Source organism: Desmodus rotundus, chromosome 2, assembly GCF_022682495.2.
Source record: "Desmodus rotundus isolate HL8 chromosome 2, HLdesRot8A.1, whole genome shotgun sequence".
NCBI classification, from domain to species: domain Eukaryota; kingdom Metazoa; phylum Chordata; class Mammalia; order Chiroptera; family Phyllostomidae; genus Desmodus; species Desmodus rotundus.
This window is the reverse complement of record NC_071388.1, coordinates 54,424,510-54,437,935: the sequence shown is the minus strand read 5'-3', so window position 1 is coordinate 54,437,935 and position 13,426 is coordinate 54,424,510. Positions and strand designations below refer to the sequence as shown.

At 35.1% G+C, this 13,426-nt stretch overlaps 1 pseudogene; it reads right to left on the bottom strand.

The window, feature by feature from the left end:
• Positions 1-477: 477 nt before the first annotated feature.
• LOC112300950 (ADP/ATP translocase 3-like) lies at positions 478-3,032 on the bottom strand (annotated as a pseudogene).
• Between the last annotated feature and the right edge of the window lie 10,394 nt (positions 3,033-13,426).

Below are 13,426 nucleotides of genomic sequence, written 5' to 3'. Positions count from 1 at the left end.
ACATTAACTTACATCAACTTCACAATTCATGTTGAGCATGTTGAACTGAAGTTATTATTAAACAAAGTTGGATTTAACATTAGATCAATCTTTTTTTCCCTCTTTCTGTGCCTGGTTTTCTTTGCATCATGTCAAACATAGAAGGTAATCGCAAATGCTTGGTTGTGCAAAAGACATTGCTTAGGTATAAATGGGAGACGTGAGTTCCTTAAAATACTTAAACACAGCTTGGTCCTACACAGCTAGGGCTAGGTCATGGCAAGCTGCCGTGCCGGTGCCCCAGGACGATGCCAGGATTTCCCTTCTCCTAATCACTGCATGGAATCAGGATGCCAGGGGTCGTGATCTCATTGAGCCCATTCTAGAGCCCTCCCTAGCCTTCTACACAAGACCTGGTTGGACGAGGACATTGGAATTTCTGGAATAACATTGGTTTCTAACACTTAAGTTATATATGGAACTCTCCTGGACCTGTGCCTAGGCAAGGGGACACAGGGGATGCACCTGTATGACTGTCTTCAGCTCCTCTTACAGGACCAGGAGGAAGGTGTGCCCACATCTCTGAGGATGGACCAGGTGATTTTGAAAAAAGCTTTCCGCCCTCATCCTTGAAGATCTTTTGCTAGTAGTATATGGCCCCCTGTGATGATGTCAGCTCCTTTGTGCCCTGACTGCACCATCTGCCACCTCACAGTGTCAAAGAGGTAGGAGAACAGGCCAGCCACCACCATCACTGTCGGAGGGGAATCATCCATCTTACCAAGATGTAGGTGTTCTTGGGGTCGAGGTATGTCTTTGGCCCTGTGTTACAAGCTGAAGTCCGTGGCCTGGTAGATGACGACGCCTTGGTACAGGCCCCAGGTGCCCTCAGACTTGGCAATTTTCCCTAGAGTCTCTCAGACCTTGAAATTCCCGCTTGGTGCCCAATTTCTAGACATAGGCCACCAGACGAGTTCTGGCAAAATCCAGAGGTTAGGCGAGGCAGAGGGAAGGACCTAGCTGCACCACCGGAGACCATGGTGAAATATTTACTTTTAGACATGTGAAAAAACATGTGAAATATTTACTTCTAGAATTGCCTGTGCTTGTCCACGCCCCTGAGAAAGACCTGCTTGCGCTTCTCCTTGAAGGTGAAGTTGAGGGCTTGCTTGGAGAAGTAACGGATGACCTTGGTTGGCCAGGTTGTCCCTCCAGAAGGACGGCATGCCTTGCTTCTTGGCGATGCGCGTGATACAATCCATGATGCCCCTGTACTGCTAGTCGGCCGTGATCTGCTCACTGGCATGTTGCACCTGTATCAGTACTTTGATCACTGGATTGGGGCCAGGGCCGTCTTGGAGATAAAGGAAGCAGCACCTCTGGGTCAGGATGTCTTTGGCAAAGGGGGGTGGCGCATTCAGTCCTCTTGGCGCAGGCGGAGGGGAACTGCACCAGGCTTAGAGCCCAGTGAGGAGGCAAAGAGGCAGAGGGCGGAGGGCGGGGCTTTGCTGCCTCAGTGATGCTGCTGCCAGGAAGGAAAGGAGATTAATCAATTTTAAAGAAAATTTAGGTGCGATGCCAGTGGTTACAGGTAAAATTTTAATAACATAGAAATAATTATAATACTATACTCTGAAAATGATTAAAAACGTATTTCCAGTTAGGATTGAAAAGCATGTTTAACAATGGAAAATGCTACATATATTTTCTAGGGAAAAAACAATAACACAATAGTAGACAGATTGACTGATGATAACAGATACTTTTACCCTTATATGTTTGAGCCAACTAAAATGTTGGAAACAGACGAGAATTTCAGCAAAGACAAACAACAAATACTACATGTACTAGTCAACACAGAATTAACTAAAATACGTTTGTGTTCTTACTAGAGACAGTGCACTGGGTTTTTTACCTTGAGGTTTTTTACCTGTTTCTAAAGGTGGGAATTTTAGAGGAGGTCTCAGGGGAGGATTTAAATAGAATATACATCAGCTTTCCAGGTGTGTCTTTTGATCTGCTGATGTGTCAAAATGAGCATATAAATGGGTCAGGGTCATTCTCTGGTCAATTTCACCTTCAAAGAATGTCACCCTAGAGGGATCAGGACCAATGTGGGTTGGCCCTGGCCTGGTGTGGAATGTGTAAACCACATTCTAAATTCAACTGAACGCCTTGGTTTTCCTCATTCCAATTGTTAAGGAATTCTCTCAGCATCTTACTAAGCTGCCTCAAACACTCAAGTTGTCCAAAGCTGATGTTCTGGTCTTTCTACCTCCTCTCCTGCTACGAGCACAGACTTTCATATAACATTTAATGGGAAACTCATTCTTCTATCTGCTCAGGCCAAAAACTTTGGAGACATATCTGATCTTTTTTTGTTACACCCAAAATCAATTTCATCAGGAAATCCTGTTGGTTGTACCTTTAAAATACACCCATCTTTTCTTGTGAATACCCCAGCAATCACCACACTGTTGTCCATGTCCATGAGTCCTTTTTCGCCAGCAGTAGAGAAGGGTGAAATTTATGTTTCTTTAAAAAAGTATATATAATTTACAAATTTTTGAAATTAAACCTAACTCACAAATTTTTATCTTCTCACTTTTCCTGAATATAGTATTAAAGTACACTTGACCTTTGAGTAAAAAAAAAATAACATCATAATATTATGAATAATAATTAAAACAGTACATTTTAAGGAGATACACAATTTCATTTTTTTTAATTTACTAAAATGTCATCACTATAATAGAGGCAGATAATTTTTATAGTAGCTTATATATTATATAGTTTAATACAAAGAGATCTTCCTTTAAATATTGCACTTTATTAATCACTTGGTACTAAGGCCCAGGCTATGATCAACATTGTGTTGAAATAAATAAGTGGGTAGAAAGAAGGGTGAATAGAGGGTGGTGAGATGATTTTATTTTATTTTTTTACCTCTCTGCCACATGCAGTGGAAGCTTCCCTTCCAGCCCTGCTATGGCAGCAACAGTTCCATGAGTCACACTGATACACAGCAGCAACATAAGGAAGGAGATAACCATTTCTTCTTCTCGCTTCTTTTTAAATAAAAGTCATTTTTCCTACAAGTTTCTGAAGACATTTCCTTACATATCATTGACCAGAATGAAGTCCCATGCCTATGAACTAATCACTGGAACAATGTTGCCACAAATGACCTTAAGAAAAACTCAGATCCCGTCCTTGAGATGGAGACTGGGTTATCTTTCCATAGTGGGAAACAAATTGGGAGCTGTAAGCGAAGAAGGTAAATTTATTTTAATAGACGGCCATAAGAGACTGCTACAGGCAATACTATAAAAATGCATACAGTTATATGAAATACAAGAGAACTAAAATAGTTCTTGATATAGTAGAATTTTGTAATTGATATAATAGTTTTGGCATGATTGCTTAAAAATTAGTAAAATTAGTATAGTTATTAATGGTGAAAGGTGCCAGATGTTACTGGCAAAGTCTGACCTCAGTCCTTGAGCTTGCCTAAGAAATAATTCAGAGCCAAGAACTCAAAAACAAGCAAAAGGTTTATTTGGAGATCACAGAGGTAGAAGAAAGGAGCTAGCTGTGCTGCATGGACTCAGGAAATGAGTTACAGAGGCAAAAGAAGGGCCGTTGAAGCTTAAGAAAAAGAAGGCAAAGGTAGACACCCTGAGGGAAGAAAAGGAGAGGAGAGGCACAGGCGTGCTTGAAGAGAGGAAGGGCCTCACACAGGGCCCTTCATCTTAACCAGGTAGAGGCTGCAACTGATTTGAGAGATACAATCTCATTCACATTTTCCACAGTGGCTAAACCAGTCTGCTTTCCCACCAACAAGTGCACAAGGATTCCCATTTCTCCACATTCTTGCCAACACTTGTTATTTTATTGATGACAGCCATTCTGACAGGTATGAGTGTTACCATCAAAAATATATTTTGTCTGATATAAACATTGCTACCCCAGCTGATTTTGTTTGTTTTCATTTGCAATAAATAAAAAAATAAAAATAAAAAAATGACACCTAGGTTTCCAATAGCTTCCCTTCTCACCCAGATGGACAAAATTCCCACTGATTTTCACAGACAGGTATTGTGGGGGCTCCTCTTCCTAACACTGGCGCTTCAGGCTGGGAAGACCATTGTGGGGCTGGTATCTTTCCCCCTCCCCCCGATCATGAAACAGAAAGGTTCACAGACAAAGTTAAAATGCCCCAATCATGAAGTTTGTACGTACCTTTAATACACATAGCATGAAGCAATGGAAAAGAGATCGAGTAAGTTAACATTTAGTATGAAGTGCAAGTGAGTTGGAAGGACTGGACTACCTGAGTCTGTGCTATATACTGTTTAATTGTCATGTCTCCTTGCTTTTCCAGTGATGGCAGGGTTACCAGAATGAGAGCTGAATTTCAAGGAAGGGAGCCTACTCCGCAATGATGCCCCGGGGCAAATGACATACTCTTGCTTTATCAGACAGACACAGGGCAAGTTTCCCTGGCTTGTAGCTGTAGTTTGCCATTTAACTTGCTGAAAAATGATGGTTTTGTATGACTTTAATGGGCATAAAACTGTCAGGGCCAAAATGGGTGTTATCAATGGGTGGCTCAATTAGGACTTCATGAATAATAGGTGTTTTATATATCTTATGCATATTTAATGTATCCTGTTATTTAGTGCCTCTGGTACCTCATGCATATTTAGTACCTCGTGAATAATCAGTATTCTTAATCCCTCCATCCTCTTTATGTTTAACTCACACATGCTCTACATTCTGACTTCTTCTCTATACTTAACACAGCTTATGAAATTCATCAATTTTTCCTTGGTAAAGTCAAATACTCTCAAACAATACAACAAAGATCTGTCCTTCAGCTGTTCAACTCCGAATGGCTCTAAACCAGCTAAAATAATCAGGATTTTTAAAACATAAGAAAAATAGTACAGGGTGCAGCAAAAGTAGGTTTACACTTGTTCACATGGAAAATGATACAATCATTAATAAATCATAACACAAGAATAAACTCTGTTTCCATCCTCACAACTCTAACTCTATTGTTGCCCCACCCTGTTATATGTATTACTCTGTTTTCATGGATGCATGTGTAAATAGACAAATAATTAGATAGATATTAAAGAGAGGGTTATATTCACACAATTATAAGCAAACAACAACTATATAGAATTATTTTAATACGGAAACATGAGAGTCACAAAATACAAATTTGTGAAAGGTTTTAAATTTCTTTTTTAAAAATTAAATTCAACAATGATATTATTTCAAAGCAATTATTCTTTAAAAGGGCTAAGTTTTCAGAGACACCAAATTATTTCATAAAATTAAATGTATGGGTAAGGGTGTTCAATTTTTATCCTTTTATTTCTTGAAATAAAAATATATTATTACATATCACCAATTTATTTATATACTTTATTTTACTAAAAATAATACTTTCAAGCAATTTTAAAGTGTGATGTGTTTTCCTCAATATAACTTGTACAATTATATTTAATCTGTGATTAATACAGTGTACAATGTGTTCAGTTTGTACTACTTTAAGTATTAAGTAAATTAATGGGTAGGATCCAGTGTGTGTCAACATTTACTCATGCAGCTGCATGCTATACTGTCTTGATCATGTCACCTGGTAAAAGTGAATAAATTTTAGATTAGGGATCAGTGTCCTGATCTGTGAGTATGTGTATGTTGGGGATAAAGAAGCAATGATGGATAAGCTTCTCTCTCTGTATTCAGATACCAGCATGGAAGGAAGAAGGTGGTGATGCACCAGCCTGGAAGAAAGTAGAACAGGAAAGAGGTAACCATGACACACAATGTGAGTTTTAAATTGGCAGAATAATATACAGATGAGGTACTTTACTTTAAATAGCAGAGCCACATTTATTTTTCAATGTTAATTTGTTTACTTTTGCAGTTATCAGATTAAAATGAAACCAGTTATAGGCATTAACAAATTTAATTGTAGGTGAAAAGTTGAATATGGGAGTGAAATGAGCAGTTGTAACCTTCAAATTATTCAAAGAACAATAAGTATGAACTATATGACAATTGGCTATAAATCTTCCATTCCAATAATTATAAACATACTGGTATAAAATTATTATTAACTGCCCAATGAACGGCTACATTTAGCCATGAATCGATTTAAAACATGTCAGAGCCTACGAACATGTTTGTGTGAATGTTGGCAAAGTCAAGTCATCCTGAGATTGTCAGTGTGGTATTACTATGCAGATTAAAGAATAGTTGGTTTCTTGCTTACCAACTATTATTTTTAAATCATCTTACAATGAGCACTTGTAACGTCTGCTTCCTGCTAGTATGTATCTTTTTAATAACTTCTTTTTAAAAAAAATGTCCGCATTTTCTCCCCTTCCCTTCACCCCACCCCAGCCAGTCCCACATTCCTCCCACACCTCTACCCTCCCCCTTGATTTTGTCCTTGTGTCCTTTATAGTAGCTCCTATAGACCCCTCTCCCTACTATCCCCTCCCCACTCCCCTGTGGCTATTGTTACAATGTTCTTAATTTCAATGTCTCTGGTTATATTTTGTCTGCTTTTTTATTTTGCTGATTATGTTCCAGTTAAAGGTGAGGACATATGGTATTTGTCCCTCACCACCTGGCTTATTTCACTTAGCATAATGCTCTCCAGTTCCATCCATGCTGTCACAAAGGGTATAAGCTCCTTCTTTCTCTCTGCTGCGTAGAATTCCATTGTGTAAATGTACCATAATTTTTTGATCCACTCATTTTCTGATGGGCACTTAGGTTGCTTCCAGTACTTGGCTATTGTAAATTGTGCTGCTATGAACATTGGGGTGCATAGGTTCTTTTGGATGGGTGTTTCAGGGTTCTTAGGGTAACTTCTTATTGATTTCAAGTACAAGACAGTCAAAATCAAAATTTTTCATGCTATAGTTTTTCATGTATGATTACATGTGAAGCAGGAGTCATTTTGGTGAGATATAATTGCATAAAATAAGTGTGTTGATCTTAAGATCTAACACGATGAGTTTTGCCATGTGCTCACCCATGTAGCCAGCACTCTTCAGCAGATGCAGAGCACTGCTATGGCCAAAGTTCCCCATGGCCCTTCCCAGTCATTCCCCACTCTCCCAAGAAAACGCTCTTCTAATTTCCATCATCGAGAAATTTTTTCCTGTGTGTGCACTTGAAATAAATTTAATCATACAGTATGCTTTCTTCTGTCTTTGTTGAACATATTTCTGTGGAGGCAGAAATATCTTTGTGAATTTCAACCAATTGGTCCTTTTTATTGCTACAAATCATTTCTCCCTCCTCCTGTTAATTGACATGTGAGTTGATTCCAAGATTTTACTACTATGAAAAAGTGGCTATGACATGTTTGTGCAAGTATTTTTGTGGTATATTTGGAAAATTGGTAATAAATATATGGGTATAATTCTGAAATATATATTTATTTCTGTTCCAATAATCTACTCATTATCTTTTCACTTTAACTTTATGGTAAATTATATATACATATTGCTGGATTTGATTTTCTAAAACTTTAGTGTTGATAAAATATATGTTTTTGATTTTTTAATAATGTTCTTGCCACTTTTTGGGTCAGGGTTACCTTGAGTTCACAAAAAGAGTTGGAACATTTACTTATTCGCTTTTCTGGAAGTTTTTTCTTAGTTTTTTGTTTGTTTGTTTAAGATCAGTATGTCTTTCTTTAATATTTGGTAGAATTAAATGTGAGGCCATCTAGGCCAAGAATTTTCTTAGTGAAAAGATTTTCTTTTGAAACTTATTTCTTTAGCATATATGGAGATATTCAGCTTGTCTTTCTTCTTGGGTCAGTTTAGTAAGTTGTATTTTTCAAAGATCAATCTATTTCATCTACATGTCAAAGTTATGGACACAAAATTGTTCATAATATATTTTATTGTTTTAATATCCATAAGATTTTTTCACTATTTTCTTCATTCTTGATATTGGTAATTGTTTGTATGTTTTTTTATTTCAGTGCTTTCCAATCTTACCTTTATTATATCTTTTATTTATTTGCTTTTATTTTGTTCTTATTTTTCAATCTTCTTGAGATGAGAGCTCATTCATTGAGTTTTAAATCCTCTAATTTTATAAGCTAAGCAGTTTTAGTTCTGTCCCACATTTTGAAAAATTTTGTTTTCATTAATGTTTTGAAATATTTATAGGTTCCTTGTTGTTTCTTCTTTGACTAATAGGTTTTTTAAATACCTTTAATTTCAGTGGCTTGGAATATCTAGATTATTTTTCCTTGGATTATTAATTTAACTCTGTAATAGTCTGACTCATATTCTATATAATTTTAATATTTGACATATATTGAGAATTTTTTGTGTTCCAGTATATAGTCCATCCATGTACATTAAAAAGTAATGCATTTTCTGTAGCTGTTGGATTGAGTGAATTTTATGTCTGTTAAATCTAGTTGGTTTACAAAGTGCTGAGAGAGAATGTTAAAGTATCCAATAATGTGTATAGATTTGTGCATTTCTCCCATTATCTTGATCAGTTTTTGTTTCATGTGCTTTGAAGTTCTGCTGTTAAAATTTTCTGTCTTTGTTTATGAAAGGCCTCTCTTTATCTCTAGTAGCACTTGATTTATGTCAACTTCGTATGGTATTAATGTAGTCACTCTAGTTTTTTTGTACTTAGTATTTGCACTAATAAAGCTAATTTCTTATAGATGGTATATGGTTAGGTCTTGCTATTTTTTAACTAATCATGACAATCTTTGCCTTGTAATTGGAGCATATAAATCCATTTATATCTAATTAAATTGTTTATATAGTTGTACTGAAAACTATGATCCTGCTTTTTTGAAAAATAAGTATTTCATTTTTCTTTTGCTGTTGCCTTCCTGCCTTCTTTGGTGCTAATAAAATATTACATATATTCAACTATTTCTTCTCTCTCTCTTTTCCTTTTACTTGTTTTGATAAGTACATCATAATTTTTAACTTACATTTTTTAGCATTAGTTTACCATTTCAATTATTTCTGTACATTGAAACAGTTAAATGGTATGCTAAGGTATTTCATTTGTCATTTATTGCTTTGCTACTCTGCTGGCAGCATATTCTCTCACTTCAATTTATCATAAAAATAATTTGGATAAATTTAACTGCATATAGAATTTTAAATTACTTTTATATGTACTTAAAAAATGTAATTTTATTGCCTTTTGTTTTGCTTTTATTATTGATGAGAAATCAGTCCTATCATTATAATTGATTGCTCTCTATGTTTGTGTTTTCTTTAATGATCGATTTTAGGATTTTCTCCTTATCTTCAGTTCTCAGTAACTGGACTACTATGTGCCTAGGTTTGCCTTTCTGAGCTACTCGTATATATGGATTGATTATTTTAAGTCATTTGGGAAAAATTTCATCCATTATTTTTTTAGATAATATTTTGTCCAACCTCTCTCTCCTTTCCTATGTGACTGCAATTGCAACTGTTAGTTTATTTGATATTTTGCCATATCATTGTTGATTTTTTACACTGTTCATTTGGTAGTTTTGTATTTAGTTTTGATTTTAGAAATTATGTTTTTCTATTCTAGAATATTTTTTTCTAGTGCTAATTTTGTTGCTGAGGTTTTCCGCTTTTTCTCTCATCTTTCCATCTTTTCTGGTGAATATTTGATAAATGTTATAATTCTTTTGAAGTCTTTCTATACTAGTTTCAATATCAGGGTTATTTGAGGAGGTAGTTTCTGTTAATTTTCCCCCATTATACATTCTATTTCTTGCTTCTTCAAATTTCTTATAATTTTTAATTTGTTATTAGATATTGTATACAATATAATAGGGTTGTCTAAGCAACACAATGTTTTTCATTTTGTTTTTTCCAAGAGTACAAGCTTCTATTAGGACTAGCGGCTAAGTGAAAAATTGATCTTTCTGATGTGTATCAATGATCGATTTGTTCTGTTCCTGAGTGACAATTTAAGAATATTTATCTCAGGTTTACAACTGTTTTACCTCTGTATTTTTGTTTTACAACTGTATTTTTGAATGTGTATAGTTCTACTATGATTCCATTTGTTTAAACATAAACATAAGAAATCTAAAATACTTATAAGCTAAAGTACTTCAAACTATCAGAGCATTAATAGTTCCTTAATGTGACTGCATGTATATAATATGCTTTGCTAATATAGCCTCAAGTGTATGGTTTTAATAGTGTATATGAAGAAGCATTCCTAACAACAGCAGAATAGCAAACCTTTAAGTAGACAAATGTCATTGCAGGATCTAGGGATACTTAGTATCAACAGTTCTTAAAAAATAAAGAAATCACATGGAGTTTCTTTAAAAAAATGTTTCAATATTTGTCAAAAGGTTGTGTATGTGTGTGTAAATGTCAACGTCAAAAGATATGTCATTGGCCAGCAAGAAGTACTGTTGCAAATAATGTTGAAAAAATTGTTAATGAGCTAGAAAATTAAAAGCGTGCAGAGTATAAACCACGCATATTTTGAATGACCTGATATTTTACATTTTTGTCAAATAACAAAGACAAGAGAACATGTAAAGAGTCATTTTAAGTGTTACTGGTGTCAATAGGATAAAGCAGTATATAGAAATTGCTTTATTACCACTCATGGGGACAAACTATGCTGATGAGAAATTGAGAAAGAGAAAATAAAGATGAATTTGCTTTACTGTAAATTGATATTTAGATTTATTCATAATTATACATATATTGCTTGTATTAACTGCTTATTTATTGTGTGATCTCAGCTTAATACTAGATTACTAGGAATCTTTAAAGCCCAATGTGCAAAAGTATTTGTTGTGATTTCAAATTCAGAAATGCTGAGGAAAACATCACCAAAAATACATAGAGAGAAATGATGACGAACAGTTATGAAGTAGAGAAGAGAAAAAAATAGAACATAAGAACTGGCAGTATTTCTTATAAATTTCTAAAATTCCCCATGGGAGCTTTTTAACTACAAATTTGACTTCTTTAATATATATGGCATTATTCCAATTATCTTTTTCTCATTGAATGATCTTTAGGAGTTGGTAGCATTCAAATGATTTGTCCGTTTAACCCAAATTGCCACTTTTATTAGCAAAAAGCTGTGAATAACATATACTTGTTAATCTAGTAATCTCTGAAAATAAGTAATGTTGTTCATTTGTGATATTTATAAACTGTCACTTCTCTCTTTTTTCCTGATCAGTCTTAGAGTTTTATCAATTTCATTTATTGTGTCAAGAAAATAACTTAGAAATTCACAGATTTTTCTTTATTATTTTTTTCCGTTTTCTATTTCATTGTTCTCTGCTCTGCCATGCACTCTTTCTTTCTGCTTGCTTACATTTGTTCTCCTTTTCCTATTTTTATGTATGGATGTTGCTATAATGCATGTGATATCTTCCTTCTATGACGTCGACTTCAGTTCTGTAATTCTCTATATGTATTGCTCTGCCCCAACATTTTGATATTTCTAAATTTTTATTCTGTTCATGACTTATATTTAAATCTTTTATCCGCCTTGAATTTATTTTTGTGTATGGTGTAAGTTGGTGATCAAGTTTCATTTTTTTTGCATGTAGCTGTCCAGATCTCCAACACCATTTGTTGAAGAGGCTATTTTTGCTCCATTTTATGCTCCTGCCTTCTTTGTCAAATATTAATTGATCTTAGAGACTTGGGTTTATTTCTGGGCTCTCTGTTCTGTCCAATCCAAAAGAACCTGTGCACCCCAATGTTCATAGCAGCACAATTTACAATAGCCAAGTGCTGGAAGCAACCTAAGTGCCCAACAGGAAATGAGTGGATCAAAAACTATGGTACATTTACACAATGGAATTCTACGCAGCAGAGAGAAAGAAGGAGCTTATACCCTTTGCGACAGCATGGATGGAACTGGAGAGCATTATGCTAAGTGAAATAAGCCAGGTAGTGAGGGACAAATACCATATGATCTCACCTTTAACTGGAACATAATCAACAAAAGAAAAAAGCAAACAAAATATAACCAGAGATATTGAAGTTAAGAATAATCTAATAATAGCCAGAGGGGAGGGGGGAAGGGACAGTGAGGAGAAGGGTTTTCAGGAACTACTATAAAGGACACATGGACAAAACCAAGGGGGAGGATGGAAGGAGGGAAGCAAGGTGGGTTTGGCTGGGGTGGGGTAGAGAGGTGGGGAGAAAATGCAGACAAATGTAATTTAACAACAATAAAATAATTTAAAAATTAAAAAAATTATTCTGTTCAAAAACTTTATAATTTCCTTTTGCAGGTTTATCTTTACCCCTGAGGTATTTACAAGTTTGTTACTTAGCGCACCAATATGTGGAGACTTTCCAGACATCTTTCTGTTATCAATCACAATAACTGTTTTTTTGAAATTCTACAGGGGCATAAAGAATAAGAAAACACGTTGGCTTTTGAATGATAAGGAAGTTATTCAATCAGTAACTGCCTACATTTTTATCTTTAATATAGACACTAATATATAACTTATGTAGTGATGTTGTTTACTATAGCTCCTGGATTTTATTAAAACACAGTATAAATATTTTTATTAATTAAAATTATTTTTAGATATAAAAAAAGAGAGGTGGGATTGAAGATATTACAGGTGTAACAAAAAGCTAATCCAAAGGCTCAAAGGCTAAAATAAATAAAATTGCCTAATATGTTGAGATCATGGCAAGAAAATTTGTATATCTATGGATTAATAAATATGTTGTGCAAATAAGAGTTGAGAAAATAGTAGAGAGTAAACTTCTACTACGATAAAATTGTGCCACATTTGAAAGTGTCTGTATGATGAAATAAAGACTTAGGACTGATGGAAAACATCACAAACAGTAACAGGAAACAGGACGGGAAACAGGAAATACTAGCTGGTAAAGCATATTTCTCTCACACTATTCACTTAAGCCAAAAAATGTTTCTTTTTTATTTTATTATTATTATTTTGTTGTTGTTGTTCGAGTTGTCTCTGTTTCCCCCCCACCATTCCCCTCCACCCCAGCCATCCCTGCTTTCCACCCTTGATCCTACCCCTCTTTGGTTTTCTCCATGTGTCCTTTATATATGTTGCTGAAGACTCTTCACCCCTTTTCCCCCATCATCCTCTCCCCCCTCCCCTCTGGTTACTGTCAGTTTCTTCTTAATTTCAATGTTTCTGGTTATGTTTTACTTGCTTGTTTGTTTTGTTGATTAGGTTCCTCTTATAGGTGAGATCATATGGTATTTGTCTTTCACTGCCTGGCTTATTTCACTTAGCATAATGCTCTCCAGTTCCATCCATGCTGTTGCGAAGGGCAGGAGCTCCTTCTTTCTTTCTGTTGCATAATATTTCATTGTGTAAATGTGCCATAGTTTTTTAATCCATTCATATACTGATGGGCACTTAGGTTGCTTCCAGTAC